This window comes from Dromiciops gliroides, chromosome 5 (assembly GCF_019393635.1).
Source record: "Dromiciops gliroides isolate mDroGli1 chromosome 5, mDroGli1.pri, whole genome shotgun sequence".
Taxonomy (NCBI): Eukaryota; Metazoa; Chordata; class Mammalia; order Microbiotheria; family Microbiotheriidae; genus Dromiciops; species Dromiciops gliroides.
In genome coordinates, this window is record NC_057865.1 from 167,532,311 (window position 1) to 167,560,116 (window position 27,806).

Sequence of the window (27,806 nt, forward strand, 5' to 3'; positions counted from 1 at the left end):
TTCCTTTTCACAGGAACTCCCAACCAGGGAATTATTATAAGTCTAGAGACCTATATAAGTCCCTAAGAAGGTGCATCACACCAAGAAAGATTTGTTTGCCTCTAACGATCCTGAGTGCTTTCTCCTTGCTGCTTGGTAAGACTCAAGAAGGGCAGTACTATAATTCTGAAGGTCTGTATAGGGACCCTGGGAAAACAAAGGCCCAATGGAGAGGTAAGAAATGTTACACTGAATGTTTATGGGATCATCTGTAAGACTTTTCTCTTTCTTTGGTTGGAAAAATAAAGCTTGCCCTATATTTATTATATGGTTATCCTAGATCTTTCTTCTATTCCTTCCTTCCTTCCTTCCTTCCTTCCTTCCTTCCTTCCTTCCTTCCTTCCTTCCTTCCTTCCTTCCTTCCTTCCTTCCTTCCTTCCTTCCTTCCTTCCTTCTTTCCTTGTAGTGACCTAGACATGAGTCAAATTATAATGCTCCCAGGAAAGATATGAGTGAGGACACAAGCCAAAAAGAATGGAATTATTTAGGAGTTCCCAAAATTGAACCAGAATTTTGGTTCCAGATCATGGGTTATATATAGATGAGGAAACTGAGGCTTTAAGAGGTTAACTGTCTTATCTGAAGATTAATTGTATGAGGCAGAATTTAAACTATGTTCTCGTTCTCTCTCTCTCTGTCTCTCTCTCTCTCTCAGAAGTTTCAAGGTTGAAAAATGTACCACACTGCATTATTGCAAAAGTTCAATGCCAAAATACTTCAAGGCATCAGCCTGGCTATATTTGTAGTCAAAACAAACAAACAAATAAACAAAATCAGCTCTTCACCAATCTGGATGGCTCTCTTAGCAAAAATACCTATCCCATATTTACCATTACCCATCATAACTTTTGCATAGCAGTTGGGATTTACTGAATGATTTTCAAAACGAGTTTTGTTATGCGGGTTGCATCTACCACAAAAAACATTATTCAAGTTGAAAAGAAAGCTGCCTGTGTACTAATCATAAACCTTTCCTCTTCTGTCTGCCTCATTCTGAGAGGTAATCTTACCACAGTATTCAGAGATGAATTCATTCTTTAGCACAGGATCTTTGGTGAAGATTCTCAAACTGCTACATCAGATCGTGTCAGCAGTCAATGCTTTTTGAATCCTCTCTGAATGCTGCAGTTCTTTTGGGACACGTTTTTCCTATTTCAGTGATAAGCTGCCCCAACAAGTCAGACAAAGGTCTGGATCATACTACTGGACAGTCAGGTAGCACAGACACTTCTTAGCGTTGTACTGTGCTTTACAGCGGCACCTGGGGAATTGGTTTAGGCACTCTGAACTCCTACTGACAAAACTTCTCATAAAAAAACAAACAAAAAAAACCCAACAAACTTTTCTAGCAATCACACATAGGCGAGAACTGTCACAAGACTGATGTGGATGATCACAGGTCTATAGTTGTAAACATGGTTAGAGGACCTATCCTTTTACAATTGTATCTTTCTGCAAAGTGGAGCCCACAGGAGTGTTTCCTTTTTTAAAAATTTTCTTCCTTGGAGGCACATCAACATCTTCAGCAGGAACTGGAGCTATAATACCAGAGTCCTTTACTCTAATCTCACAGACCTGTCTACATGTATATTGTCCCAATCAACCTAGTAATGGCACAAAAATTATCATAGTAAGTGCCAATAAGAACTCTGGTTCTTCAGAACCACTGCACTACATGTTCTCAGGAGGTCGACTACTTGGCTTCATTTTTATTGGTGTTCGACACTTCATAAGAACTGGAGGTTTCATCTTTCTTCTTCCTCTTTATCATTATTCTCTCCACCCATTTCAGTTCCAGCCTCCCTATCACTTTCTGTATCCTTTAATTCCAGCACATTAATGGCTGGTGTGCCGGTCTACTGTTGTTATTTGGAAGTCTTCCCCTTTGGCAACCTCCTGAGTGCTTTGGCTGGGTCTTGATCCATTCAGTAGGGAAAGAAGTTGCAAACTCCTTTGCTACTTCAATGTAAGAAACAGTCAACTTAAGAAGCAGTGCCTACTGAGGAGTAAAATGAATGTAGGCTTTGCTTCTTCTGAACAGACTTAGCATTTGGTCCATCTATGTTTTCAGGAAGAAAGTATTTTGAAAGATGATGCTTTGTTAGTTCTTTATGCTTTTCCTTTAGTTACTCTGCTATTCCCTTATCAGAAAACACTGAGGAAATGGTTTCAAAAGTCTTATCGGAAGGACATTTCTGAGAAGGGTGGCTTCCTTTATCTTTTCTGTTACCCTCTAAATCTTTTTGTTTTTTATCTCTCTCATCAGGATTATCCCCATAATTACCATCTTCATCATCCCTATACTGACCAAGAGCATTCACTAATTCCACTTTTTCCATTATAGCTTTTCATTAATTTTTCAAGGAAAGTTCTATCCTGATCAAAAACCTCATCCCCCATGTAAGGAATGCTATATAAAATGGTCTCATCTTCAGGGGCAGCTAGGTGGTGCAGTGGATAAAGCACTGGCCCTGGATTCAGGAGGACCTGAGTTCAAATCTGGCCTCAGACACTTGACACTTACTAGCTACGTGACCTTGGGCAAGTCACTTGACCCTCATTGCCCCACCAAAAAAACAAAACAAAACAAAATGGTCTCATCTTCAAACATAAAATTCTGCTATAGGGGAGACCAAGAATACATTGTAGGTACTGAAGCAACAGCATTCAGAGAGTCTTTGGTGGGATGACTTGTTTTAGAAAATCCAAATCACTGATCACAGAAAACTCTCTGGTCCCATGCAACAGCTCTCAAAAGTCATGAGGTGTCCAGGCTGTATCCTTTGCTGTTTTCCTTCTTGTCCTAAGATGTTTGTACTTTCTAGAATCTTCTCCTATTAGAACTAAACATATTCTTTACATTGTCAGCTCATTTCAACCTCTTGAGCTGCCTAGTCAGATTTTTACACATTTCCACCCACAAACTGGTCCCTTCTTGGATTTATTTCTGGTCTATCCTATGATTATCTCCTGAACAGGAATCAGTAGACCTTAATTCCAGTCCCAAATCAGCTAATGATTTACTGTAGGACCTTGACAGTCACTCTGCCTCTCTGGCCCTCAGTTTCCTCAACTGCTTTTCCTAGCCCCAGCCTGCCACTTCCACACCTTGCCAGTCCTCCTCTGTTTTCTTTGTCCCTGTGTATAAGCCATGGTCTCTTGATGGTAAATAGAACACTCTATCTACTATGTCATATTGCCTTTCTCATACTCTCCAAATTTGCTCATGTTCAAAATTAAATTGTTGGACTAGATTTCTAAGGTGCCTTTCAACCCTAAAATTCCAAAATTTTATGACTGATTACAGGGCATGTCTTGTTTTAAAATGAAGGTGATAGTAATGATGATATTATTAGTTAAACTATTATTGAAATACTTGTTTTTTCTTGCTGTTTTATTATTACAAAATGTAATCCAAGAAGGAAGGAAGGAAATAAAGAAGGAAGGAAGGAAGGAAGCAAAGAAGGAAGGAAGGAAGAAAAGAGAAAAATGGATTAACCAAGAGTTCTAGTTCATTTGATAGAAAGAGTATGGTACCTGTAGTCAGAAGACCTAGGTTCATATACTAGCTTTAACATCCATTAGCTATGTTAGATGCAGGTTAGTTTCTGTTTCTGAGTCTTCATGGGAAAATGGAGATAATAACAATACATATATCACTATCTAACAAGTTCCTTGAGGGCAAGGCTTGTCTTTTGCCTCCTTTTGTATCCCCAGAGCTTAGTACAGTGGCTGGTATACAGTAAGTACTTAATAAATGTTTATGTATTGATTGACTAACAGGGTTATTTGAGTAAATGACCTTTTAAACTTTAAAGTATGACATAAATATGAGTTATTATGTTAGTTCTGGCTAATCAAAGTTTATATGTATATCACTACACACTCAGTTGAAAACCCTTGTCCATGTTGGCTGTCTTAGAACATTACAAGAACTTTGGAGACATTTCAAAAATCTTACATACCCTACTATACAATTACTGAGTATTTACAGGTTTATGAAGTATGATAAAGGTGATATGAAAAATGAAGGCAAATTTCTTATGTTGAGTTTTTTAACATTATTAAGAGCTCCTCCAAAATGAAAAAGAATAGTATATACTTATTCTCAACAAGTTTGACCATAATTTAACTTTTCATGGTTAAAAAGGAATGGCTCTTCCACAAGGGAATTACCAAGATCTACGAAATATTGGTTTCCAATAAAATGCTTTGATTTAGAAGGTTTATATTACAAAGTTAATATACCTTGCTTGAAAATTTCCATTTGATACATGGGTCATCCTAAATATATAAACCTAAAATCATTTTTCATTTTTGGGAAGTATTTTTGCATTTCATAATGTGTTACAATATCTCTAAGAATCAGGCTTTATGTATCATTTTAGGTGTATACAGGTTACCTCTGTGATTTCATTTGATCTTTACAACAGCCCTATTAATGTACTATTAACAGCCCTATTAACAGGTAAGATTAATGTTTCCATTTTCTAGATTGGGAAACTGAAGCCAAGAGAAGTTAAGTGACTCTCTGGATCAGACAGCTAGTAATCATCTGAGGGGTCACTGAAACCTAGGTTTTTCTGATGCCAAGACCACAGCTTCATCCACTATGCCATACTGTCCCCTAACTTGCTGGTTCATATTTTCTTTGGAGAGATTTTTTTTCTAGTTATAATTATGCCTGAAGAAACAAAGAACATGCCTATGCCATTTAATTATGCTTAATAGAGGACCCCATTAATAAGAATTTTTAAAGTAAGATTTGTGCCACAGTCAATTCTGTTAACATGAGTAGTTTACCTTGAATAAACTATCTGTGGATGTGATTGTATAGAGATATTATGGATCCAAAGTTTGGACAAAACTTGAATGGACTGACCTTGTTTAATATCACTGAAACTTGGAACACCACGATGCTTGGAGGTATCCTTATTCCCTTTGGTTATTAATTTTACTCCCATTTTGAGAAAGAAAAGGAAAAAAAATCATGGGAATTGAAAACTCCTAAGCATAAGTCATTAAGATTCTACTAATTGGGGTTTATAAATCAAACTATTTCTCACAGTCTTGACCCCATTCTTTCTATTTCCTTTCAGTTCAGGAATCTGTTAACCCATAATTCAAACTAGAAGAGAAAGAAGGAAGGCTAAATATGGTCAGTTTTGTCTGGGACTCCCCTTTCTATGATTGTCCCAGATTTCCCATCCAGGGGAAATATTATGTTACTATGAAATAGTAATTGTATATTTAGCAGTGTTTTATGATGGGGGGAAAAACATCTGGGCTTTAAGTCAGAGGAAATGGGAGTGACTCCAAGCTCAACTATTTATTGCTTTAGGACCCTGGACAAATCATCTCTCTGGGTCTCAGTTTCTTCATCTATAAAAATGAGATGGACACAATGACTTCTAAGTTCTTTACCAACTCCAGAACTCTGATCTATTAATGTAGTACCTGCTTACGGACGTCAGTTTCCTTATCTACAAAAATGATGGGGGAAGGGTTAGACTAAATGATTTCTGAAGCCTTTTCCAGATAAAACTCTTATCATAAGAAAAAGGAGGGGAAAACAAAGGTCTTATTTTGTGGAATGAGAATGAGGGCTTAAACAAGGAAGGATTTTAGGAAACTATTTTTTTTTCTAACAAGATCAGATTTTGCATGCTTGAGAGAGGCAATCAAATGTGCTCTTATGTGTAGTTGTTGATTCTTATTATTACCGATTCCTATGATCATGACTAAAACCTTGATAAAAATTGGATATTTGTCTATTTTTTTATTAGAATGACTGAGGCCAGAACCCATCACTTGGAAGAACAAGGACTTGTACACTTGTGGTTATCAAAGAAGCCTTAACCTCCAACTGCCAGTTTGTACAAAATTCCTTTCTTTAGCATCAATGCCATTCACAATGGACACCTTTTCTATTGAGATACTAAAGAAACACATATCACATGCAGTGATAAACATCAGTTTATTTATCGCTCTTTTTGTACCATGTTGAATGAAGTAGGGGTGAAAAAAACAACCCAGAGAGAGCCCTCACCAGTAGAGTACAGTATAAGGTTTCTTTGAAACTTCATTATGTGTAGATTAACCCCTACAAACTGCTTCCATCACATGGAATTACTGGGAAGAAGTCAAAACAACAAGGAAGCAAATCCATGGATTTCAGGCTGAAAATCCCTTAGGCTTAGTTTCTTCTTAGTTTCTTCCCTCTTTTGGATCTGCCTACATGAACATTTCATATTAGAGGATTTTAAGTTTTACAGCCTTCCCCCCCCCCTTTTCTTCATCAAAGCAGATTTTGCATTAAGATTTTTACATTCTTTGATTAGAAAACAAGTATGACAGATTTTTCCACCCGCTAGGCAATGTCTCTTTGCCCAGCAACAAACAGCTGCCTACGCGCAATATGGTCCGTTTTCCAATTGATTTACAAAGATTCCCATCTGTACCCGGTCATCACAGTGACACCAGATAACAAAAGCATGATTTTAAGCTAAGCTCACTAACCTATGGTTTGAGAGGAAAGGGTTCCTCCAACATACTTCCTGAAATATAACTCCATGCATTTCAAAAGTATTTATTGACTATCCCCTACCTCCTTGTGCCTCAGTTTCCTCATTTGTAAAATGTGAGGTGGGGGAGGGGTTAGCACTGCTTGTGAGAAGGGACTATGTCAGTTTTCTCTATCTCCCTAGTGACTAGCACAACACTTAAAAAAAAAGGCACTTAATAAGCCCTGGAGGAATTAATAATTTACATAGCATTCAAAAATTTACAAAGTATTTCACTTATATGATCTCCTTTGGGGCTTACAACTCTGTAAGGTAGAAACTACTGATGTTAACATTCTCATTTAGAAAACAGGTTAAGTGACATGGCTGTGGTTACCCAGACAAGGTTAGAGGCAGGATATGAACCCAAGTTTTCTGACTTCAAATCCAGCACAATGGCCCAGTGGCTATAGCTAGAGATTCCTGTGATGTAAAGGACTGTATTGTCCTTTAAATTTCTTTGAGCCACATCAAATAACAGTGATGTTCCCTAATCAACATAGTATAGTGGAAAAAGCACTAAAAGAATTTACAAGGATTTATTGCCTATGGAATTCTGGATAACAACCTACTAGATCTCAGTTTATTCATTTGCAAAATGAGGGTGACTAGATGGCTTTTGTGGTCTCTTCAGCTCGATGTCTATCATCCTGAGACAACTGGCCCTTTCAATATCTTTGCAAGTTTATGATAACTGGTTAGTCAGATTACGTTTAATTCCTTAATTTGGTTCCAGCTATCAAGTCTTTGCAGTTTCTCCTAAGAGGGGGAAACCAACAACAAAAGAGAAGCCTTTTGAAATGTTTTAGCACGTGGAAAGTGGTCACAAAACACATTAGCTGCCAGACAGCCTAATCTCTATCATGTACATATAGGTCTTGGTTTATCGCTGTTTGTTATTCTTACTACCTAGGCCTAGCAAAATCAATTGAACAAGAGGTCTATTCGATTCAATTGGACCTTGCAAACTACCTCACTGTCATAATAATATTCATTGAAACTCCTGCCCCCAACTGCTTACATAACACAGCTCTTATCACATGAGATTTATCAACAGCCACATTTTTCTTCCTGGGCTATATCCCAATGAAGTCAATGGTAAAAGAGTCCTATTAATCACAGTTGAACTTAGTGTGCTAGCTGTGATGTATAGTAAGGAAGAGGGTGATAAAAAAGATGCATAGTGACACTGGCTGTCAGAAAAGCTTACTGGGATGATGTTCCTGTATCAGATGGCCTTCACAAGTTGGACTGGCATTAAATATTCCATACATGTCTTTAAATAGTATGGAAACTCCCTGGAAATCTGTTATATGTTACATATAAAGCACATAGTGAGACAGGAACAACTCTAGCCCTCTGTTGGTCCCCACCTCTGTTTCTGTCATTTACTTTATAGGTAATAAAAAAAATCAGGGTATGGGGTCGCTGGAAATTTTGACAGTCTCTTCTGAAAGTGGATGGCTGCACTAAGAAGCTGTTCTGGAGTCTCTGTCCCCACTGAAACTGGCTAGACCTGTGACAAAACTGTGTCTCAGTGAAATGTTAGGTCATTAGAGCTATAAAACACTACAGAGGATGGTATAACTTCCTACCAAATAAGGAACACTAAAGCTTCTTTGTTCTTGATTGATTGATTGACATTGTGTGAAAAGACAAAGATTACCTAACTTTGCCATCTGTGGGCTCTTGGGAAATAATAATAACAGCTGACATTGATCATGCACTTTGAGGTTTAGAGGCAGTGTGATATGATAGAAACCCAAACTGTCTCTGGTCTTGGGGACAGAAAGATGTGAGTTCAAGTCTTTCTCCTGATACATACTGGCTATGTGAACCTGGGCAAATCAATTAACCTCTCAGTGCCCTAGGACCTAAGCAATTCTATAAATTGCAGAAAAAGTGTTGACCTGCATTGGTAGAGGGATTTTCTTTTACCAAGGAAATCACAGATCCAATCCCTTTCTGCCTCTTTAAGGTTTACATTATCTTATTGGGTGTTCACAAAAACCTTGTGAGATGGGGTGATTACGTTCCCCCCTTTTTTTGGCGGGGCAATGAGGGTTAAGTGACTTGCCCAGGGTCACACAGCTAGTAAGTGTCAAGTGTCTGAGCTTGGATTTGAACTCAGGTCCTCCTGAATCCAGCGCCGGTGCTCTATCCACTGCGCCACCTAGCTGTTACCAATTATGCCCCTTTTAGAGCTGAGAAAAATGAGGCTGAGTTTACATGGCTTTCTCATGGCCACAAGCCTAAGGAGGGATTAGGATCCAGGTCTTCCTGCCTCCAAGTGAAACACTCTATCGATTATGTCACATTCTCCTTTTATCTCACTTAGCCTCAGTTTCCTTATCTGTAAAATGAGATTAAACTAGACTATCAAAGGTCCATCCCAGCTCTAAATCCCATGATTATTTATGAAAAACAATGAAAAGTAAGGGAGTTTCTCCAAAAGCAACATGATGCAGTGGGGAAATCACATGATTTGGAGTCAGAGGACATGTGTTGAAATCCACTGACATAGAGCGATCACTTATTAACATCTCTGAAGCTCCATCTCTCTTCACATCATAAGTTCCATGAACTCTATTAAGACTTTTCCCTCACTTCCTGGGCAGAGATCATGCTAGAAGAAGGACTGCCATGATGATACTCAGAAAGCAAAAGCCAAAGGGTCATTAGTTGGGAGAAATAGAACAATTTCTAGAACCGCCAGCTAGGAGCAGCAGAAAATACAGAACTTTGTCAAAGAGCCGACGGCCAGTAAGAGAAAACATATGGAATACTAAGTGACACTTGAGATTTACATGGTAGCATGTTTGAGATGAAGGGCAATTCATTCATAGGACCAGAGAGATGGAAGGGACCCTGAGGACAATCATGTTGAACTCCCTCATTTTATAGATGAAAAAACTGAGAGACAGGTTAAGTGACTTACCAAGGATTATAGTGGAGTAGTAGTAGTAAGCTAACAATTATCTGAGGTGGGATTTGAACCTAGCACTTCTTTACTTTTCTGTCCCATTCATCCAATAGCAGAATATGGCTTCTTATCTGGCTTCTAGCCAAGGACCAAGAGTTGAGGTACCATCACTTGGTCAGTAAGGGTGAGTGGTAGAGACCAGATCCCTCTCAGAGGCTGAGTTTGGAAGCTCCTCACTCAGGAACCTATTGTCATTATTCTACTATGTTTCCCAGACCAAGACAAAAAACAACAAACAAGTGTCCTGATAATAGGCCTCTCAATGACAGGACTTAGCTTAGAACTGGATACTCAGATGCCGGGCCCTAAGAGGAAGCCCAGTACTGCCTCACAGGTGAGGTATCTTGAATTCAAAATCTTCCCCCTTAAATTCATGCCTCCTACAAACTTCCCTGTTTTTGGTGAGGGCATCCCTTTTCTTTCAGTCACCTAGGTTCCCATAGGCAGCTCCCACACCTGGAAGGCACTGTCTTCTCTCTTCTCCCTCTCAGCTTTCTGTAAGACTCAGTTCAGGAGTTGTCTCCTAAGAACACTGGATTTGGAGTTAAGAAGACCTGGGTTTGAATCCAGGCTCTGCTACTTGATTCCTGCATGGTCTTGGACAGATGTCTTTTAAAAACTCTGCGCTTTGGTTTTATCGTCTATAAAAATAAGAGGTCAGAGGTTCTGTTCTCTAAATCCCCTCCTGGCTCTCAATTCTATTATCATTTTCTACTTCACAATGTATATTTTGGCTATGATACCATTTTAGACCTATAAGGAACTGAAGAGATGGAATCCAACTGCCCCCATTTTATAGAGAAGGTAACTAGAGCCCACAGAGTTTAAGGGTTGTACCAAAGGTCACACAGTTACCTAGTGGTGGGGTCAGGATTGGAATCCTTGTTACCTAACTCCAATGTACTTTGCCAAGTAAATAAGCCTCTCAAAAAACAGTACCAAACACAGCAAATCATGGTTTTCACATCAGCTCATTGAGAGGCTGCCTGATTAGGTAGAAAAGGCATTGAACTGGAGATCAGAAGACTTGTGCTGAGGACTTAATTATTAATTGTGTGATCTGGAGCAAGTCCTTTAAAATAGCTTCCTTGCCTGTGAAACTGGGATAATAATGCTTCTGCTACCTGCCTATCCAAGTGGTTGAAAGTGCCTGGCACATAGAGAAAATTTAATAAATAACTTGTCAATGACTAGATTTTAAAAATTGCTTTACAGACACTTTATAAACATTGGTATGGGAATTCCTGTTACTGATGGAGACTAAAAATCCATCTTCAACTTATAGCTCTAGAGAGGTGCTGGAGAGAGGTTAAATCACATGCCCATTACCATAGAACTACTTTGGGAATCAGGTCTTGAACCCAGGTTTTCCACTCCATCAAGCCCACTCTCTACTACCCCACACACCATTGCTTCCATCCTGCCTCTACATAAACACTAAAATTTTTTGTAAATGTGAACTATAATCATATTACAATTATTCTCTCTCTCTCTCTTTTTTTTGGTGAGGCAATTGGGGTTAAGTGACTTGTCCAGGGTCACACAGCTAGTACGTGTTAAGTGTCTGAAGCCGGATTTGAACTCAAGTCCTCCTGACTCCAAGGCCGGTGCTCTATCTACTGCGCCACCTAGTTGCCCCTATATTACAATCATTCTTAAAAACTTTTCATGTTTGCTTGAGCTGAGTAATCAACAAGGATTTGGATTTCTAAACGACATCAAACATTTAAAAAAAAATGCAACAGATAGGCACATCTCTATACATGCATGTCACTAGGATGGTAATGTGACAGATTGCCTGGGGATTTCTATACTATTGGGTTAAAAAAAGAATAAAATGGGAAGAGATAGTTTTATCCACAAAGTTATCTAGGCAGCACAGAGAACTTGAAACTTGAATTTCAGGAAAGCAAAAGCATGAAAAAGAATTCTTAATGGAACTACAAACAATTTCTACTATCCCCAACACCCAGAGCCTATAAAATGAAGGGAGAAAAGTGAGAACTGTCAATATATAGATTACTGTGCCCTTGGCTTAAGAAGGCTTAAATAGGGCTAGCAAATGACTGGAGCTTCAGTTTTATACCCAAAGATTATAGGATTCTTTAAAAAAAAAAACAACAAACCAGAAATAATGACCTATATCCAGCTGTGAACTCCCTTTTCTCTCCTTTTCCTGAGACGAGAGAAAGCACTCAGATGCTTTCTGCTACTCTCTCCACCCTCACCTCTGTTTCACATGGCCTTACTCCTTACCAAGGATAAATCCTCCACTTGTTCAAGTGATCCTATTCCATCATGTCTCCTCTAACAGATTGCTCCTTCTGTCATTTCTACTTTCTCATATAGATTCAATTTCTTCCTCTCTACTGGCTCATTTCCTGATATCTACAAACATGCCCATGTCTCCCTCATCCTGAAAAAAAACCCACAACCCTCACTTGATCCTTCCATCTTCTCTAACTATTGCCCTATATCCCTAAATCTCTTCTGCCCATTGTAGCTAAACTACTTGAAAAGGTCATCTACACTAGGTGCCTCCACTTTCTCATCACTTACTCTCTTCTTAACCCCTGACAATCTGGCTTTTGACCATTCCACTGAAGGTGCTCTCTCCAAAGTTACCAATAATACCTTAGTTATTCAATCCAATGGACTTTTCTCAATCCTCATTCTTCTTGACCTCTCTGCAGCCCTGGACACCTTTGATCACTCCTCCTTGGTGCATTCTTTGCTCTAGTTTTTTGGGACACCAATCTCTCCTGGTTTTCCTTCTACTTGTCTGTCTCCTTTGCTGGATACTTCTCCAGCATCTAGCCATTAGTGTCTCTTGTGGTTTTGTCCTGGGTCCTCTTCTCCCTCTATATTATTTCACTTGGTGATATCATCAGCGCCCATGGATTTAATGACCATCTCTATGCTGATGATTCTCAAATCTACCTTTCCTGTCCCAATTTCTCTGCCGACCTCCAGTCACACATCTCTGACTACCTTTCAGACATCTTGGATTAGATGTCCGGTAGACATGTTAAACTCAACATGTTTAAAACAGAACTCATTACCTTCCTTCCTTCCTTCCTTCCTTCCTTCCTTCCTTCCTTCCTTCCTTCCTTCCTTCCTTCCTTCCTTCCTTCCTTTCTTTCTTTCTTTCTTTCTTTCTTTCTTTCTTTCTTTCTTTCTTTCTTTCTTTCTTTCTTTCTTTCTTTCTTTCTTTCTTCGAGGCAATGAGGGTTAAGTGACTTGCCCAGGGTCACACAGCTAGTGTCAAGTGTCTGAGGCTGAATTTGAACTCAGGTCCTCCTGAATCCAGGGATTGGTGCTTTATCCACTGTGCCACCTAGCTGCGCCCCATTACCTTTCTCCTTAAACTGTCCTCCCCCTACCTCTTCTATTAATATAGAGGGCAATACCATTTCCCCAGATCAACAAGCTTGCAACGTAGGAGTCATCCTGGATTTCTCACAATCTCTCATTCACACATCTAATCTGTTGTCAAGGTCTGCCAATTTTATTTATGAACATCTTCTCAAATATGCCCCCTTTTTTCCTCTGACAAGGCCACTACTCTGGTGCAGGCTCTCCTCACCTCTTGCCTTGATTATAACAATAGCCTGCTGATAGGTCTGTCCCTCCCCACTTCAGTCTATTCTCCATTCAGCCACTAAAATGCTTTTCTTAAAACTCAGGTCCAATCATGTGCTCTTCCTCCCCCTGCCTCACCCCATTCAATAAAATATAATAGCTTGATGATGAGTGAGATGAGCAGAACCAGAAGAACATTGTACACAGTATCATCAACATTGAGTGTTAACCTACTGTGATGGACTATATTCTTCTCACCAATGCAATGGTACAGAAGAGTTCCAGGGAACTCATGATAGAAGAGGATCTCCAAATCCAAGAAAAAAAAAAAAAAGAACTGTGGAGTATAGATGCTGATTGAACCATACTATTTCTTTTGTTTTGGGTGCTGTTGGTGTTTTTTTTTTTTTCTATTTTGAGGTTTTGCATCACTGCTCTGATTTTTTCTCTTGTAACAGGATTAATGCAGAAATAGGATTAATGTTATTATGTGTATATATATATGTGTGTATATATCTATATCTATATCTATATGTATATAGATATATAGATATAACCTATATCAGATTACCTGCTGTCTAGGGGAGGGGGGAGGGAGGGGAGGGAGGGAGAAAAGTCTGAAATTGTAAAGCTTGTATAAACAAAAGTTGAGAACTATCTTTACATGTAACGGAAAAAATAAAATACCTTATACATAAAAAAACAAACAAATAAACAAAAAACCAAAAACCAAAACCAAAACAAAACAAAAAAAAATCTAATATCTTCCTCTTGCCTTCAAGAACAAATACAAAATATTCTGGTATTCAGAATTCTAGTCCCCTCCTACCTTTCCATTCGTCTTATATCTTGCACCCCAATACATACCCTTCAGTCTAGTGTCACCAGCCTCCTGGCTGTTCCAGGAACACATCTCTAAGTTCTGAGCATTCTCTCTGGTTGTCCCCCATGCCTGGAATGCTCTTCCTTCTGCACTTCTACTACTGAGATCCCTGGCTTCTTTAAAGTTCCAACTAAAATCCCACCTTCTACAGGAAGTGTTCATCAACCCCTCTTTTTTTTTTTGTCGGGGCAATGAGGGTTAAGTGACTTGCCCAGGGTCACACAGCTAGTGTCAAGTGTCTGAGGCCAAATTTGAACACAGGTCTCTCTGAATCCAGGGCTGGTTCTTTATCCACTGCACTACCTAGCTGCCCCTCCCCCCAACCCCTCTTAATTCCAATGCCTTCCCTCCAATTATTATGTCCTGTTTATAGTGTATATGGCTTGCTTTGTATATGTTTGCTTGCATGTTGTTGCTCCCTTCCCCCTATTAGATTGAAAACTCCTTGAGGGCAGGAACTGTCTTTTGCCTCTTTTTTCATCCTCAGACCTTAGCATAGTTCCTGGAACCTAATAGGTGCTTAATTAATACTGATTGATTGATTGAACTGTAGGTTGAGCCAAAGTCACTTGTAAAAACTATGGAGGAAATGGAGAATGCTTGGGTACTCCCTGTCAGTAAATATACTTTTTCTTTTTTAAATCCCTGAGCATGTTATTAGGAATATCTCTTCAACAGACAAAACACTTCTGAAGTTACTTTGCTTAAATGATCATTTAGATTAGCTTACCTTGACTTTGCTTTCCCCTCCACCCATTAAAAAATTTCCATTTGGACACATTCTCAAAACTGGGAAAGAGAATCAAAACTGCTTAACATGTCTCTGTTTTGGCCCAATATTCAATGACAAAACCATCCTCTTCCTATGTGTTACAGACATAATAGTGGCTAAGGAGGCTAGATAGGTCTAAAGAATTTTTTTTTTGGTGAGGCAATTGAGGTTAAGTGACTTGCCTAGGGTCACACAGCTAGTAATTGTTAAGTGTCTGAGGTTGGATTTGAACTCAGGTCCTCCTGAATCCAGGGCCGGTGTTCTATCCATTGTACCACCTAGCTGCCCCTGGTCTAAAGAATTTAAGAAAACCCAAATCATGAGTAAGTGTTACATTTCTATCCTGCTTTTGAAGAACAATTAAAATAGTTTGAGGTTTAACTAAGGGACTTCAATGAAATTGGCTATCTTTTCAATGAAATTGGCTTTCATGGCTTCAGGTCTTTGAGATCTGCAAACTCACTCACCCTACTTGCTGGCTTATAGTAAAGGTCAATGGTGGTCTGAACAAGGGAGTGTAAGTGTGATCTGATGCAAACCATCAATACTAAAGAAAAATGAAAGTATGAAGTTTGTGTGATAGGAGAAATCCAGGAAAAGAAAGAGCACTATGGAACTCATCATAGGATCACCGAAGTTTTTGAGAGCTGGAAGGGACTGTACAACTCCATCATTGTACAAATGAGGAAACTGAGGCCCAATTAGGTTAAAGGATTTGCCCAAAGTCACATTAAGTAGTTAGTTGCAAAACTGGGATTCAAATGTGGATATTATGAACTCAATTTCTGCACTTTTCAAACGATTCCACACTTAAGTCAAATGGACATTGCCAATTCCTACTATCTTTTTGATAAATAATGAGGGTTAGGATTATTGCTAATCTCATTCCCAGTCCTTCAACTGCTGCATTGTTAGAACCACTCTCCTTCAAATGGAATATTCCTTCTAATAGTAGCACTGGGGCAGAAATGAGTGAGGGGTCTCTACTCCCCTCTGTCCACTTGCTAGTAATATTATGTTAATATTCTCTGAGAATTAAGTATCATCCCATCTCTTTTTCATCTTGTATCTATGAAGCTGATTATTGAACCCTTACCTTACATTCACTCATATTAAATGCCATCTTTTCCCCCTTTCATTTATTTAGCTTAACATTCTAGCCAACCTAGATCTTTTGAATCTTAACTGTCATCAAATATCTCAGCTGACCCTCCAGCTTTATGCCACCTACAAACCTAACAAACATACCATTTATATTTTCATCTAAATCATTGATAGAAAAGTTAGATAATGCAAGGTCAATAAAAGATGCCCAGGTACTCCACAGGGGATTTCTTTCAAGTATCACAACAAATCATTAATGACTACTCTTGTGTTCAGCCATTCAGGCAGTTCAAATACAACTTGTACTATTACCCAATATGTATCTCTTCACCTCATCCACAATAACAACATAAGAAAAATTTGCTTTGCCATGTAGGTAAACCATATGTAAAACGTAACCCTGGAGAAGATTAGAGAAATAAAGGAAAATGAAGAAAACAAAAATAGTTTGGAAGGGCCTGTGGATGAAACTATCCTGGATCTTTGTAATCACCATTTGCCTTTTTAGGTGTTCATTAGTCATCCTCCTAATAGCTTTTAATCCCTGACTCAGAACCACAGCTGTATGCTCACAGAAATAAGGCTCAATTACCTATTAAAAAAATTAACTCTTTGGCATATGCTACTACCTAGGGTTTCCACTGGGAATATAAAAATGTGACTTCTGTCTAGGTTACCACCCCTTCCTCCCAAAAGGAAAAGGGATCATTAGCTCCTCTATAAACACTTAGATTGATAAGTCATCAAGTGAAATTTAGGTTTTATTTCATCCAACAACAATCAAACAAGCACAAAGGATTTGTACCCAAGTCTATAAAAGGTCAAGACAACTCCTTTTCCCTATAGTGATCCTACCTTTTTGAGGGAACTATAAGGTGACATGGCTCAGAGTACCATAAAAAGGATGGAACACAACTCCTCCAGGTCTCCTTAGGGACCAGCCATCTAGATGCCCAGGTGTCTCACAAGGCAACTCAGTCCATCCTTTGCTTTGTCAAAGAACTTCTCTGCTTGGTAAAGTGACTCCTCTATCTCCCCATGTCTTTTCTTCTGGTAGGCGGGTCTCCCTTTGCTCCTACATTGCCTGTACTGCTCTTTTTCTCAGAAGTGGTTTCTTTCTTCCCTCTATCTTTGTCTAGATGGTGTTTTTGTTTATTCTTCTTCCTTCTTTATCTTTTCTGACAAGTGTCCTTTGCCTTCATTTAAAAGCTTGGCCCTATGGGTAGCTTCAGGTGAACATCATCAAAGTGGTTTCAACTCATTTTTCCTTATTGCTATTGCAACTCAGTAGCTTTGAATTCATCAATAACAGAAAGAGAGGTCCTATTAATTAAGTAACAAGTACTAAGGACAAGATTAGTTCACATCTTGTCAAAGAGTTCACATTTCCCAGGGAATCTCTTAGGTGGAGTGGAGAGGGCCTTTCCTTTAAGCCAACTCTTGGCCCTGGGTACAAAGAATACATCCTAGAATTTTGCCAGGAATAGGAGCCTGTAGGATTTCATTTAAGGAAAATATTATTATCTTTTAAATGAATTGGAACCAATTAATGAGTATTTAGTCAATTTAGCCAATATTTATTAAGCAGCTGCAATAAGAGACAGGCACAATTAGAAAACAATTTGGAGTCAAAGGAAGGGCCTATGCTCAAATCCTAGCTTGGCTAATTACTATTCCTTTGACCTTGGGACAGTCACTTAAACTCACTGGTCCTCAGTTTCCTCATTTATAAAAATGTAAATGAAAGGATTGAGTTATACAGTTTTTAAGGGCCTTATAGCTCTAATTTATATAATTTATATTATATGTATAGCACCAGCATGTGCTGAGAGGACTACAACGATAAACAGTCCCTGTCCTTAAAAAAATTAATACTTATTAGATGATGTAAGAAATCTACACAGATAAATATTATAGCATAAGATAGTCAATGCATAAGTGACCTATGAGTTAAATGCAATGAAAGTTGAGAAGGAAGAAGGGAGAAGGGTCCACTTCTGATTGGAGAAATCAAGGAAGGCTTTAAGAAGGAAGTGACACTGTTTTTTTGGAGTTACTCCTTAATAATCCCTCTTCCAAGAGCACACAATCAATGTTGTTTATCACAATTGCTGCTTTAAGAGATAAAATAAATATTTAAACAAAGAAAGATAAACAAACTATTAAGAACTGGAGAGAGATAAGCCTCCCTGGCCCAGAGAAAGGCATCAGGTTCACTCCTTCGCAAATAGAAAAAGGAAAAAAAAAGTGAGAAAGTAATGAAGTATCTCTTGCTCTGGACTCAGGAGTTTCTGGAATGTAGCATCTGCCCTGTATCATGGAAATAAGGCTCAATTACTGATTATAAACAAGCAAACAAACAAATGAATGAATGAATGAATGAACTCTAAAGCATATGCAACTACCTAAAGTTTCCACTGGCAATATAAAAATGCGACTTCTGTCTTGGTTGCCCCCTTTACCACCCCCTCCCCCCCCCCAAAAAAAGGAAAAGGCATTATTAGCTCCTCTACAAACACTCAGACTGATAAATCTGAGGATTGAACACAGCCTCTGGAGTCCTGTGCTGATAAATTTATCTGCCCACTCAAGATTCCATTCTCTGATTCTGTCTCTCTTCCTTATTCTTCCTGCTACTCATGGCTTCCTGCAGCTTTTCCTCCATATAAGTCCAAAGGTAGAGTGGAGTAAGTTTGGCAGTTAAAATCAGATTTTCTGCCAGGCCCAAGATTAGGGCAAAATGCCCTGGAGGATTTCTATCCAAAATACCTGGCATTCATATTCTCTCTCTCTCTCTCTCTCTCTCTCTCTCTCTCTCTCTCTCTCGCTGTCTCTCTCTCTCTCTCTCTCTCCCCACTCTCTGCTTTAATAAACTCATTCACTTCCATGGCTTTAATCAACACTTTATGCAGAGCATTTCCAAATCTATATAAGAGTAATGATACCTTACAATTAATTGAGCTTCTTATGTGCCAGGTACACTTTACAACAACCCAGGGAGCTAAGTATTGTTATTATCCATGCTTTACAGATGAGGAAACTGAGACAAAGTCACAAATTGTGACCTGCCCAGGGTCTCAAAGCTAGTAAGTGTTTGAGATCACATTTCAACTTGGGTCTTCCTTACTCCAGATCCAGTGCACTCCAATGCACCGTCTAGCTGCTTGAGCTAGATGGAGTAGCTACAACTCCCTTTATATCTCTAGTCCTGACGTCTTGCCTGAGCATTATATAAGTATCTCCACCTATTTATAGGACATCTCCTTCTGGATATTCCATCAACATTTCTTTCTTTTAAAACATTTTCTTTCTTTTTTAAAATTTACATGTAAAACAATTTTAACATTCTTTAAAAAAATTAAATATCAAATTCTTTCTCTCCCTCTTTCCCCTGCCCCCTCCCTGAGAAGATAAGTAATTTTATATTATTTATATTATATTATTTATTATTATATTATATTATTTATATTACACTAGACATGTGGAGTCATTTGGAACACATTTCTATATTACCTATATTGTTTTTAAAAAAACAACCCAAGAAAAATAAAGTTTAAAAAGTTTGCTTTGATTTGCATCCATATTCTGTCAGTTCTTTCTCTGGATGTAGAGAACATTTTTCATCATAAGTCCTTTGGAATTGTCTTGGATCATTGTACTGCTGAGAATAGCTAAGTCATTTACAACTGATGATTGTACAATATTGCTGTTACTATGTACAATAGTTTCTTAGTTCTGAACTCTTCACTTTGTATCAGTTCATATAAATCTTTCCAGGTTTTTCTAATATATGGTTTTTAAATTTTTTAAATTTTGAGTTCCAAATTCTAATTCTTTCCTCTCCCAGGCCCAAGATGGTAAGCAATATGATATAGGTTATACATGTGCAATCATGTAAAACATATTTCTGTATTAGTCATTTTGTGGAAGAAAACTTGACCCCCAAGAAAATGAAAAAAGGAAAGTGAAAAACAATATGCTTGGATCTGTATTCAGAATCCAACAGTTCTTTTTCTGGAGATGGATAACATTTTTGCTTGTGAGTCTTTTGGAATTGTCTTGGATCATTGTATTTCTGAAAATAGCTAAGTCATTCACAGTTGATCATCATATAACATTGCTGTCACTGTGTACAATGTTCTTCTGGTTCTGCTCACTTTACTCTGAATCTGTTCGTGTTAGACTTTCCAGGATTTTAAAAAAATCCTCCTGCTCATGATTTCTTATAGAACAATAGTATTCCATCACAATCCATCAACATTTTCAACTCAACATATCCAATACTGAGTTTCTTATTTTCCCTCTCCAAAAACCAAACCAAACCAAACCAACCAAACAAACAAAAAATAAAACAAAAGAACTGCTTCCATTTTTTACTTTTCTATTGGTCAGTAACATCATCATTTACTTGCTCAGTTCTAGTATCCTAAAAGCTTCAGACTTTGACTTTTCCTTTTCTTTACAACACATCTTGAATCAAGTACTTTCCATTCAGGAACAGCTAGGTGGTGCAGTGGATAGGGTGCTAGTCTTAGAGTCAGGAAGACTCATCTTCTTGAGTTTAAATCTAGTATCAGATACTTACTAGCTATGTGACCCTGAGCAAGTCATTTAACCCTTATCTGTAACATGATCTGGAGAAGAAAATGGCTCTCCACTCCAGTATCTTTGCCAAGAAAACCCCAAATGGGGTGATGAATGAAGAGTCAGACATGACTGAAACAATGGAACAGAAACATCTTTCCACTCTATCTGCATGATAATTCTTGAATCCATCCCCTCTTCTCTATTCCCACTGCCACTATTGACATTCTTTACAACCCATATTGACCTTTCCACCTCTCCTTCTTCCAATCCATTCAGAACTTCTTTCTAATCTGTACTTTCTTATATATGGATGTAGTCACATCACTCCTCTGCTCAAAAGCTCTTTGCTTATTGAGTAAAATTTAAATTCCTTACCTTAGCATCTGAGGCCTGCCACAAACCATCTCCACTCCACCTTCCCTGATTTATCTATTCTCTTCCCTCTAGGGAGACACTGTGCATAGTAGATAGAGGGCTGGTCTTGAAATCAGGAAAATCTGGGTCATAACCAGCAGTGTAACCATGAATAAGTTATTTAACCTCTCAACAACATTTCAGGCAACAATATCAATAAGGTACAGATTAATTGTCCAATTTGCATTAGTAGGAGAAATTTCCCCACTCTAGGGTCCTAGCAATCATAAAAATCATAGGTCAGTATGTACTCCCTTAAAAAACAAACAAACAAATACAATACTACTCTCTTTATTCTATGTTATAAGAAACCAGACTAATACTCATTATTTCATGTCCCAATCTAGATCCTATCAATCTCTATGCCTTTGTTCTGGAGTTAAAAATGCCTTCACAACTCCCTCTCTGTTGAGTTCTTATTGGGCCATATCTATTCAGCTAAAATGTCACCTCCTCCAGGAAGTGGGTTTAATGTCTTGATCTTTCACCTTGTAATGGCTTTGCCCCAGGATCTCACACTGTGCTTGGTTTCTACCTCTCTTATGCGCTTATTAAGTATTATTTTGTATTATAGTTATTTATGTCTCTGTCACATGTTCTAGGATGTTCACATGACTAAAATGAGATGGGCTCACCAACTCAATCTCTTCTGTTGAGTAGTCCTTACCATCAGCTCTACAACTTTCTTACAAGGTTCTCTAGACTTTAGCCTCTAGGTCTTTCCATTTGCCCTGAAGCTGAACTTCCTTTTATATTTTAACCCCCCCCCAATTAAAGTGTGAGCTCCTTGAGATTGTGTTTCTCTCTCTCTCTCTCTCTCTCTCTCTCTCTCTCTCTCTCTCTCTCTCTCTCTCTCTCTCTCCCACTGACCAGGATTAGCACAAAGTTTGACAAGTAGTAAGTGCTGAATAAATGTTCCTTCATTCATTCATCTCCCTACAAAAACTTCCTGAGCATGATGAGTCTTAAGCTTTGCATCTTTTCATCTGTTAAATTGAATTGTTACACCTCCATACTTACAATTTCTTTCTTGTAAACTTTATTATCTACTCAAGGCATAGGAGGGGAGGGAAGTGAATAACTTATTCTAGTGAGAATAATGCATTGGGAGCAATCAGATATAGGTCACAGAATCCCTGAATCTGAGAATTGGGAGGGACTTCAGGGTATCTAGTCTAACCATGTGCAAGAGAAATTCCTACTATAACATTCCTAAGAAGTGACTCCCTGTTCTCTTTCTTTAATGAAAATTTGGGAGAGAACTGAAGGTGGGGAAGTAAAGGAAGCTCGTTTATAGTAGCAGAAGGGATTTGAGTTAGACATAAAGATATATTTCTTTGTTAAATGGGTTAGTGAGTTATCATGTGGACTCTCAAGTTCTAAATCTATAACCCTACCATTCTATCTATGACTCTCCTTTCCTAAAGATCTTTCAAAATAGAATCGATGCCTGTCTGTTCTGAATGGTTAGAAAACAGTTCTGCCTGAAAGAGGAATTTGTGAGGTGGAGAAGTTTTCTTCCAAATCTCAATCTGAGATCAACACCTTATTATTAAAAATGATTTTTCCTCCCTCCAAAAGTTAAGCTCCCAAAACCCTTCAACCTTGTTTACCCTATCTGCCAAATAGTTTCCAAAGCGATTTTCCATTCTGTGATTTTAACTAGGTTGCACTTTTAAATGTTAGCCAGAGTGTGGCACTGCTTCTTTGAGGCAACTGACCCAGAATATCCCCAAGGAGAGTGATGTCGAAGGGTGGGGGCATGGAGGGGAACAGCAACAGCCAACACCAATTTTCACTGTCCTTGTCAGATGTGAGGTGCTGGCTTCACTAGGTCTTTTCTTTATATATTCAGCTGTGTTATGGAAAGTGACACGGTGTTTACTTTCCATTATGAGGAAGTACATTGCTGTGCAGGCATGGAATTAACTGTTTTCATTTGATTACCTAAAGGATGACTACCTGTGGGTACAATCAGCCTTGTTATTCTCCTTGATATAAACAGCCCATGTAATTAATGGTCCCTTGTGCACCCTTGCAAAAACAAAAGAGGAAATGGAGCTAATCCAGGGAGTTAGGAAGGTTAAAAAGAAAGTTCCATACAATGGTGAATCTGTAGAGGGGTTCTGGGAAGTGGGATCAGAAGGAGAGGATTGATCTAGCAGGTGGTTATAGAATAGTCACAACTCCCTGCTTGCACTAGTCCTGATCCATGTTCTGATCGTGACAGACAAATGAGGATGTTTGGGGAAATCTGTAATAAGTAGAACTGTCCATGTCTGTGTATTTGTGGAAAAAGAAAACACATGTTTTCTGTCATAAACAGTTTTGCAATTGCAAGTTTAAAGCAAAAAAAAAAAAAAACCAAGAAACAAAAAACAACCCAACAACTCTTTTTTTCCTTTTCTCTTTCCTTTCTTCCCAGGGGTGGAAGACAGACAGACAGACAGACAGACACACACACATCTAGCTGTTGGAGAATGAGGAGGGAGCTCTCAGTCAATCTGGGACAGCCCAGGCTGCTAAGCCTGAGGCAAAGACTACAGCACTGGAGGATGCGAAAGCAAACTGTAATAGACAGAGCACAGAGCCCTTCATGCATGCAGCTCTTAGGGAACAGGGCTGGGTGGCAGTCTTGCCCAGCTCTGTCATTTTCCATATCAGATTTTTATTTATAACCTTTCTCAGAAAGGGAAAGAGGACCCAAATCTCTGGACTGAGGAGGGACCTGTTGGTGAGGTAGATATGAGATTGAATACCAAATTGCAGAACACAGACTCACTTAAACCAAAGGAAATGTGTGTGTTACAACAACAAAATGGTGGGGGCTTGGTGCTGTCATTAGCCTAAAGCTGCTAGAGTCTCCTATGAGCCAGGCAATGGCATTATTTAAAGTCTTCAGTCTGGGACTCTACTTGCAGCCAAACACCAATGCTGTTGGTTTCCTGATGGAAATAAATCCTCATGCAAATAGTGCTACTCCTCTGGTGACTGCTAATAACTTGTTTTGGGAGGTTTACAAACTGTTTCCCATGTATGAATTCATTTAATACAACAACCTTTAGATATAAGTAATACAAATGCAGATTTAACAAGATTCACAGTACTTGGATATTTCTGGGTTTTCTCTCCTCATGGCTCCTGACCCTGTTTCTGCTACTGATTCTTTTTTTTTTTTTGCAGGGCAATGGGGGTTAAGTGACTTGTCCAGGGTCACACAGCTAGTAATTTTTAAGTGTCTGAGGCCGGATTTGAACTCAGGTCCTCCTGACTCCAGGGCCAGTGCTCTATCTACTGTACCACCTAGCTGCCCCTTTGCTCCTGATTCTTGATCTCTTTTACACCTCTAAACTCTAGGCATCTTGTTTTCCAGATTCTGTGACTTCAGGGCAACATTGGTCATAATCTCTGTACTCTCCATTGTGGTTCTGGTCGCTGGTCATTGACCCCCATTACCCCTGTGTTAGTCATAAAGTACAAAGGCCAGAGCAACAAAGAGAAGTAGCCAATTCTATATTCCCTAGGATATGGACTCTACCCTTGTAATATATATATATATATATATATATATATAGATGATAGATAGATAGATAGATAGATAGATAGATAGATAGATAGATAGATATAGACATATGTCTCTGTCTATTTATATCCATATTCTCATTGTCTTTTAGAGGATCGGGACAATATTATTTCTGATACTGTTTAGGTAAACTTGGGTCCCAACAGAAATGAAACTGTGGGTCTTTTGGTCCCCATTGGGATGAGGCCAAGCTGGAATACAGGGGACAAAGGCAATACTAAAGTACTAGTAACACCTTGAGGGCAAATATCCCTCTGGTTCATCCCAAGGTTGTCACTGGATTCTGTTTTTCCCCTTTCTGAAACATAGGGTGTACTTACTAGCTCTGAGAAGGCAACTACATTAATGGCCTAAATAGAATGTCGTTTGGTTAGCAACTCAGATATCATGCTTCTTCATGGGATAATTAATACAGTGACACATTGTCCTCCTTTAGGCTTAATGAAAACAACACTTGAGCCACAAGGGCCCTATCACTAGCTAGAGGAACTGAAAGGATGAATAGGACAAGGAGCCAATGATAACCTCCTGGAAGACAGGGATTCTCTCACATATTTTTGTATCTCCCACCTAGTCAGACTTCTCCTCAGTCTCCTTTGCTGGAGCCTCATCCTGGTCACTCACACCCTTTCACCATAGGTATACCACAGGATTCTATCCTGGCTCCAAATCTCTTCTCCCTCTATACTATTTTATTTGCTGATTTTATCAGCTCCCTTGGATTTAATGACCATCTCTGTTCTAAAGATTCTCAAGTCTACCTATCCTGTCCTAATTTCTCTAGTGACCTGAAATCTCACATCTCCCACTGCCTTTTAGATACCTTGAACTGGATGCCTAGCAGACATCTTAAACTCAACATGGTCAAAACTGGACTCCTTATCTTTCTCCCTAAACCCTCTCCCCTCTCTAACTTCCCTATAACTATAAAAGGCAACACCATCCTTCCATTTCTCAGACTCTCAACCCAAGTGTCATCTTCTTTCTCAACCCCTTTTAATTTTGGTGCTTTCCTTCTTTTAATTATCTGTTGCTTGTTTTCTCCTTTGTTTACGTGGTTTTTGGTTTTTTTTTGGTGGGGCAATGAGGGTTAAGTGACTTGCCCAAGGTCATACAGCTAGTAAGTGTCAAATGTCTGAGGTCAGATTTGAACTCGGGTCCTCCTGAATCCAGTGCCAGTGCTTTATCCATCCTTTGTTTACTTGAGCGCTCCCAGAGGGCAGGGATCATCTTTTGCCACTTTTGTATCCCCAGTTCTTATCACAGTGCCTGGCACTTAATAAATGTTTATTGACTGACTATAGCTCCTAATACAATGGCTTGTGCAAAATAAGTGCTTAATACATTTTTGTTAAGTGAATAAATTAATGGATTTCATACCAACTACTGAGACAGATGTAGCCTGATGTTTAATGGTCTAATTTACCATATCTCCTTCTTTATTGCTGCAAGGAACTGTTTTCAAGAGAGTGATGGAGCTGGAGTCAGAGGCCCTGATTTTGAATCCTGGCTCTGACATTATACCTGTGAGAACTTGAGCAAATCATTGAACCTTTGTGGGCTTCAATTTCTTTCATCTGTAAAATTAGGAGGTTGAAATAGATATGCTTTAAGTTTCCTTTTAACTAGGATCAGGTGAAGGTTCAGATAAAAGGACTTTCAACTTGTACTTCTCAGAGGGCTTTGAGAGCAGGGGTGATTGTAAGACTGCTCTACCCTAACTATTGATCTGGCCATCTACTTCAGCTACCAAGGTTCAAGAAGTCACAATCCACACCCATTTAGGGAACCAAACCTAAGAGACTGAATAGATTATATCCTGGGTCAGCCAGCCCTGGCAGATGGAAAACTACCAAAAAATAGTGTTAGGACAAATGGATTTTAACAACAACAAAAAGTCCCCAAATAATAATCACTAATATTTATATAGTGTTTTAAGGTTTACAACTATATTACTATCAATAATTATTGGAATAAATAAAACCAGCATAAATACATTATCTATTTTAAGATATTACTTAAAATATTCTTATATAAAGCATATCAATATGGTAAATAGTTATGAAATAAAATATTAATTCATTTTTTTCTTTATAACAACCCTGGGGCATAGGCGCTATTATTATCCCCATTTTCAGATAAACAAACTGAGCCAGGCAGAGGGTAAATAACTTGTCACACAGCTTGTAAGTGAATGAGGTCAGATTTGATTTTAGTTTTTCTTAACTTTGGGTCTGGTCCTTTATCAATCTCCCTGATTTATAATTTATATTCCACCAAATGACTTTTTGAGTTGTTACTGGATGCCCCAAATTTATATCATTTCATAATTTTAGCTAAGGCTTAAAAGGTAAATAATCCAGGGGGAGGTAACACATTGATAGAATCATATAATTGTCTGATGTAAAATTCCTCCCTGCAAATACAGCTTAGAAACAGAGAGAGCTAGAATATGTGGAAAGTGGAGAAAACACAACAACCAGAAGCGCACCAAATTTCTAAATAAGGAAGATAACAGACAAATGGTACTTTGGAGTAGGTAAAGAATACAGAGTCATCTAAGGGTAATAGGCAGACTACGGTGACCAGGTTTTAGATAAACTTCACATTTTGTCCTCTTTCACACTCTATTTGTAGGTCAATTTTTTAGCAACTTGGCATCATGGGCTGGTAGAGAGAATACTTGGCCAAGAATCAAGAAGCCGCATGTTTGAATCCTACTTCTAATACTTGCTAGCTTTTTATTGTGCATGGTCAACTAAGTCTTGTAGAGGAGCAAGCCACTTAAACTCTATGTGCCTCAAATAACTCCCTAGAATTCCCTTTCGAATAATAGAGAAATTGGAATTATAATGCATTGGGCCCAGCACATGGTGGGCCCTTAATAAATACTTATTGACTTGGATCATGGGGCAACTAGGTGAAGCTTTGGATAGAGAGCCAGGCTGGGAGTCACTTAACCCTGTTTACCTCAGTTTCCTCATCTGTAAAATGGGCTGGAGGGGGAAATGGCAAATTGCTCCATTATCTTTGCCAAGAAAGCCCCTAAAAGGGGTCATGAAGAGTCAGACATGACTGAAAAAAGACTGGCTTGGCTCAAAGGTGCAGTGAGTTATTTTCAAATATACTTCAGAGCCGACTGGGTGTGGCAATACTGCATAGAATGCCCAAATGTGTTTCAGTGAGGCAAAGAAAATATATACTCTTGCCCCACCTCCTTATTCTAATAAGTGGCTAGAATTTCCTTTGTCCAAAATGGGAATTCCTTTCTTTTGAGTAATTGGTTTTGAGAAACT

General features: G+C 38.6%; 1 protein-coding gene and 1 pseudogene across 5 annotated transcripts in view; both read right to left on the reverse strand.

The window, feature by feature from the left end:
• The window catches only part of CELF2 (CUGBP Elav-like family member 2), a 1,044,777-nt gene that overhangs the window by 539,861 nt on the left and 477,110 nt on the right, over window positions 1–27,806 (reverse strand). The window lies entirely within an intron of this gene.
• On the reverse strand, window positions 728–2,994 carry LOC122728855 (annotated as a pseudogene).